General features: G+C 38.2%; 1 long non-coding RNA gene across 2 annotated transcripts in view; it reads right to left on the bottom strand.

Annotated features, from left to right (window-relative positions):
• Positions 1-258: 258 nt before the first annotated feature.
• Positions 259-6,414, bottom strand: part of LOC147758098 (uncharacterized) — a 34,813-nt gene continuing 28,657 nt past the window's right edge. For both annotated transcript variants that reach the window (XR_015318511.1, XR_015318510.1), the window contains one exon: positions 259-398. This is a non-coding gene — a long non-coding RNA (uncharacterized LOC147758098). The remainder of the gene's footprint in view (positions 399-6,414) is intronic.

Genomic DNA, 6,414 nt, shown 5'->3' with positions numbered 1-6,414 from the left:
AATCATCATCATCATCATCACTTTTTTGCTGTTTTTTTTTTATAGACGTAGACTAAAACTTGATTTTAATACAATTAGCATACACAGATATTTATCCTTTGCTTCTGTCTCTGCCGTTTATTCTTCCCAGACCCGGCCCCACGACCACCATTACGACCATAGCCCTCGCTCATTTGCGCCGCGTCTCCGCCATCGATAGAGCCCCCGTCTTTTACCTTTGCTTTTATCGCTCTTAGGGTTTGAGCCTTCATCAGGAGTACCGCTACAGTTCTTCTCCTCGTCAGAATCTTTCAAGCGAAACACAAAACTCCAAGTTAACGCGCGACGCTCAACGGAGCGGAACCTGACGCTACAGCCGTCTCCGCAGCCACAGTCGTCAGTTTTACGAAACGTCGCATCTGAAAATCCGGACACAGAAAAAAACAGACTCAAGTGAAGTAAGCACTGAGAGGAAGCGAAAGTGAAGTGACCTGGCGTGCTTCTGACTGGTGAAAAAGTTGTCGCGACGTAGATGAAGCCATGCGAGTAAGAAGCTGCGGATTATTGCGGAGATGAAGATTTTCAAATGTGTGGTTTGTTCTGCACGGGAAAATAATACTGTTAAATGACAGAACCTCCAACCGTCCTCGAAGTTCCTTATACCAAGGAAACACCACAGGTTTATTAGCTGGAAAATACACATTTAGCTCAATTTATGACATTCGTCTCACATAAGTGACTTACAGGGTACCGGTAACGTGTCTCACAAGCAACACGCGTTGAGATACGTTAAGGAAGCCGGTTTGGCGGCGGCTACTTTGGACCGTTTTGTACGTTCCGATTTCTTGGCTGTCAAGAAACAGGAAGGTGAAAACCGACTCAGAAATCACCGGAACACGTCAAAGCGATAACAAAGAAAACAGAAACGGCGGAAGACTGAGCAAAATAGGACCTCCGTCATCATCGGATGTCTGAGAACGCAGTGCCAAACAAAGGCCAACAGATCCATGGCAGATATCGGTTCAAAGAATATCAGCAAGATCTGTTGATCAGGGTTACGTGACTTCAACTAATTTTGTAAGTGTGGCCAATTTGGTCAAAAAGTAATATAGTACAAATTCGTAATCACCTTTTAAACGGAAGCACAAGTATGATTTGCGTGTTCGTTCATTTACATGTTATTTGTGACTGGAGAAATGACCGTATGCTTTCCTTTAGCCTGACAAACACTAATTGATACTGCTCGAACGTCGAGCGCTTCCGGCACGCCTAAAAGTGGTGAGTTAGCCCAGAAATATCCGCAAACCGTATATTCTCTAAGCGTTCACTTAGCAAAATAAGCACTTTTTTTATTATATTATATTATAATTAATAAACGTTATACCTGCACCTTTGATATACCAACGTTAGAAACGATTAAAAGATACTATTTCTGACACAATAGGGCAGAGATTTGCTAGCCATTACCTCAGTTGATCAGTCTGTAGTAGATTAACTTATGGGTAAATTCTAAACGGAGAGATATTTACTTATACTTAGATATTAGCCGAGAATCAGGATGTCTGTGGCTGTTTGTTCACAAATTGAATATCCCTGATCGAGGAAATTGAATCAACTTTTCTATCGTATTGTGATTCGAACATCTGGAGCGGAAATTTCAGTAGGATGGCGCTTGTGTTCTCAAAGGAGGTGGGTGTCACCTTGACGGAAGATAATAAAATTGATACAACTTGTATGAGCGTCACGTATGATGAGCAAAGGAAATATGTTGAAATAATACATGTGAAAATTTCTCGTTGCTTTATCATTATTATTACTAGTGTTAGCGGCGTTGTGTTATGTTATAGAGGACCCAATCAGGCAATGCGACCGTTGCTACGTAAGGAAAACGAAGTGCTTTTATTTTGTGACTTAATAGTTGTCTGTAGTGACTTGTAACAAGATAAGTCTGAAAAACACGAGTCGTTGTTCCGTGAACCCATACAATACTAATGGGTTCGTGTGAAAATAATCCTTCAGATCTTACACATGGCTATTATATCTGTCTGACATTCATGTTTGCAAACAGAAAATTATTTCTTAATGATCTCTCGTGCAAAACTACCTGCGAGTCAGAAATGAATCGTGACATTTTGTCGTCCGTATGGTGGTCTGTCAGTAAAGCACGCAGCAAAGCGATACATTCCGTACACGGAAACATTCATGCCACCAACAGTATTTAGGAAAACAATATTCTGCCATGATAAACTTTCGGCTCTGTGGGTACCATGTATAGTGAATGAAACCGCACAATATGCGGGCTACAATATACTCTAACCCCCTTTTCATGCTGGGGCAAAATTATTCGTTAAGGCTGTTTTGACTCAAACACTGCACTCGTTTCGGATTAAAGGTTTTAATGTAACGTACATGTATCTAAACACTCTGCTATCTTGTCTGTATTTCGAAAGCATGTCACTGCAGCTTGGTGATCACAAATAAGCCGGCTTCGGATTCAGTTTACTTTCTCGGTCACCATGTAATAAGCGATTATCCAATAGTAATGCTATGCATAGAAATATATCTTCTGCACTCGCCAACAACACTAGATAATTGATGTGGACAATTCTTTCATTTGCACAAAAATATTTAGTAAACTAAAATAGGACACTGATGGAAGAAATGTCAAAAAAGAACGGAAAATAAACATTTCTTACTAGCACGCACAAATTTGGCCACCACATTAAAAACGATGTTGCGAACTTAAAAGCCAACGACGCGTGCGGTTTTATCTTGAATGGATGAGGCCTGAAAAGATAGATAGAGCATTTTTTGGCGCGCCGGATTTCTTCATATGCTTCGTTTCAAAACTCATCCGGGCATTAAGCGTGATAGGAATCTTGATCATACAACGAATATCGTATTTAACCTGCCTCTTGCCTACTAACTCGTTACATTTTTCAAAAAGTGTAAATCGCAGCTTATGGGTGGCTTTGTCGTCTTCTCTCTTCTTATAACTAAATATAAATGAAGCCCTTTATAATATTTCAAAGACACAAATGACGATTCTCAAATCAGCTCCCATCACAAAAAAAATGAAGGCTGTTATAGGGCACGCTCAGTTGAAATGTACGATCACGTACATGTGGCCAATGCAAAAAGAACTCTCGTCCTACACTGTTGTTAGTGGATATTAAATAGAACTTAAATGGCGTACAGATACGTCACAAGAAAATTAACAAAGCCCTATAAGATACATCGTGCATGCAGCCCTAAAGTGTTCGAGCTATAACGATTAGAGGAAATCAAAGAGATGAGCTCATAAAGGGCGTTGCTAATTCGTTCTGGTAGCAGTATTCAGTAAATAAATACAGTGGTATAGTATGTTTTCAATAATGACCGTACCAAACAAACTCTCATATTTGGATAGCGTTTAGGCGAATAGTTCATGGTGCAAACCCATTGATTTTTCAGGGTCTTACATTTGACCAACAACTTCTCATCGCCCATCACATAAGTTTAGAACTGATTCATGACCAAGTCTTCCTAAACGTTTAAAGGGAGGCGTTTGCAAGCCGCTGGCGTTCGACTAACTTTTTTAAAGGGTAGTCGAAAGAGTCACCGCCGTTGCAACGTTGAGATGCGTCGAAAGAGCCTCCCGCGGCCGGTTCTTCTAATTTCTCTGGCTTTTCACGTTTTCATTACATGTCAATTCAACATTTAGCAAATCGAAAAAACCTAATTTCAGTACAATGCGAAATCATGTTTAAGCTCGTCATAAAAAACTCCCTAGTAGCCTTATTAGGAAACTAAATTCTACATCCTTTGCAATAACCATGTAATAAATCTTTACGCAAGCCTAAGATAATTATGCCATTGATGAGGTTTTTTGAGCGAGAAGGTTAGCTTTTGGTTCATGCCGCAATTTGGCTGAATTGAATGCACTACAGCTCTTTTTCTATAAATTAGCTTCCTTTATACGACTGTATCTAGATAACAAATAGACATCTCAACAAAGTTTTTTTTTAAATAATGAAACTCTAATAATAATTTAATAAACAAAGTAATAAAAATCTTATTTCTGACTATATTATTCATTATTATAGATATTCAATATAACCGCCCTTTACCGCAATTACAGGTTCAATTCCAATCCTAACCGCTGACACCCCCTTTCAAATGTCACCTTTGCTATTCTCTCAAGCACCTTCTTAGTAAGGGCACCAGTATGCAAGTCTACGTTGTCATGTCGAGAGTTATTAGATTTCCGTACATAGCAATTCAGATCTATTCATATATACTTTTTCCGAAACATTTTCAAGCAGCCAATTCTGGACCAGCCAGCTTGCATAGACCGGTGCATCATCCTGTTGGAATACGTATGATCTGCCTTTGGGCACTTCAATTATTCATGGTTACACAAAAATTTGTAGAATATGCAGATAAACTGTATTAGCAATGCATTTGTCTTTCTGGGAGTGGTACAGTGGACATTATAGCCGAAGATTTGATTCTACCCATAATATGCACATTTTCTGGTTCGTGAACAAGATAGGAATTACTTCTGCGGTTTATTTTTATATAAAGATTAACAAACCTTTGTCATGGAAAATTGAGGCCGACCCGTTGCTTCATTCTTGTGAAAATTGAGTAGCAAATAACGTTAGTCAAATCTTTTGATTTTATTGTTCTCAGAGAGCACCTGTTAGATTTTATGTTATGGTATATGTCGTATCTTTGAAGTCCTCAATTTTTTCATTAACGCCTTTATTAAAACAGAATAATTATTAGAGGTATACTTTTGGGCGACAGCCTTAGCTTTTTTTCCGCAACCGCGCGCCTACATTCGAAGCACTTCACTATCAATTTAAGGCGAACAAAAGTTTATAATCTCGGTGGGAGTTCGTCAAGTACATAAGGACTAAATGATAGCCAATCTTTGCTCAAATTCTTAAAATGACGCATTGCTGTTCGCCATGACGAATTTGTTGTCTTATTGTAGAAAGATTTGGCTTTCTTTGGTAGCAGAAACAGCACATAAATGCATGCGCGTGACTGTAAATAGCCCGCCAAAATATGTTCCAATTTAGATGCCATATATATATATATATATATATATAGAGAGAGAGAGAGAGAGAGAGAGAGAGAAAGAGAGAGAGAAAGAGAGATCGATAAGAAGGGAATTTTACTAGTTCTCCTGCATAATATGTAAAGGGTCAATATTACCTTTTGTTAGTATGTTGTTAAACCTGAACGTCCCCATTAAAATGATGCGGTAGCTGTAAATGCGCCATACTGCTAGCTTTCCAAATCAGCCTTATCGGCTATTTTTTGGAAGGAAACCTAACAATAGCCCTGGATACCTCTATTTGGATTGACTTTTAAAATATTAAAAATGCCTACATTTCAGTAAATGTGACAACATTCGCTCCGTAAGTGAATACGATGTATTTGTCGCTTCTCATTAGCTATGCTAGTATTTACTTGAGACGGAAAACAGAACACTCATCAGAATGTGACCCTTAACGGCTGTTTCGAAGGCTCTTAAACAATGACTCTGTAAAAGCGCTAATATTCCAACGATACAACGTTAAATAATGATACGACGTTCTAACCGAGAAAGGAGCCAAAATAATTACGAATATTAGTTTTTTCTAATTAGAGATATGACCCATCTGCACCAAATTCAAACAAAAAGAGTAAGCCCGTCTTTGTTGCATCTTCCCATACATACAAGTCGCACACAAACAGTAAAGCTACTTCGGACTGTCTAAGTTTATAGCCTTATCAGAAAACGCAACAGAGACTTACAGAAATTATTTTCGAAGGGAAGTGTCTAGCGTGGAAGGTTTAACAAACATTCGGAAGGAAACCGGACATCGGTAACGCACGGTTTTAACGAACCACTTACTGGATTGCGATTTACAAAATCATTATAAAGAGCAGGTGCATTGGCATGAAACAACGTGAGATTTATTAATTGCGTCTTATGAAAACTTTTGCAGTAATTTTTGTAGCACTTTTGTCTTTTTTCTTGTCTGCTCTTATATAGAACGTGGGCTGCGTTGGAAGACGTAAGAATGCACTACAAATTTGTTTTTGTTTGGTAAACCTCAATGCATTTTTTAAATATTGAAAATCTGTGAGAAGATCAACAATTCATTTTTTACCACCCTCAAGTTGAGCAAAGGTAGTTGCAGACGGTTTAATAAACATCGCCATTAAACATCTTGGTGCTTATGTTTTACTCAGCGTTTTTTACGTTTGTTAACCAATCGTATCAATGAAATTCATAATTATAATTTATTTTCATAAAAGTATTTTATCCGTACTAAAAAGTACTTGTGTGAAAAGTATAGCATCCAGAGTAACCGTCTCTGTGTGTAAGCCAAGTACAAGTGATCTACATATGATGAAACTCTTCTTACGAAGTTTTATCTTCCTGATAGATATATA

The sequence above is a fragment of the Varroa destructor genome, unplaced genomic scaffold, assembly GCF_002443255.2.
Source record: "Varroa destructor unplaced genomic scaffold, Vdes_3.0 BEIS01000001.1, whole genome shotgun sequence".
Taxonomy (NCBI): domain Eukaryota; kingdom Metazoa; phylum Arthropoda; class Arachnida; order Mesostigmata; family Varroidae; genus Varroa; species Varroa destructor.
This window is presented reverse-complemented; position numbering and strand designations above follow the sequence as displayed.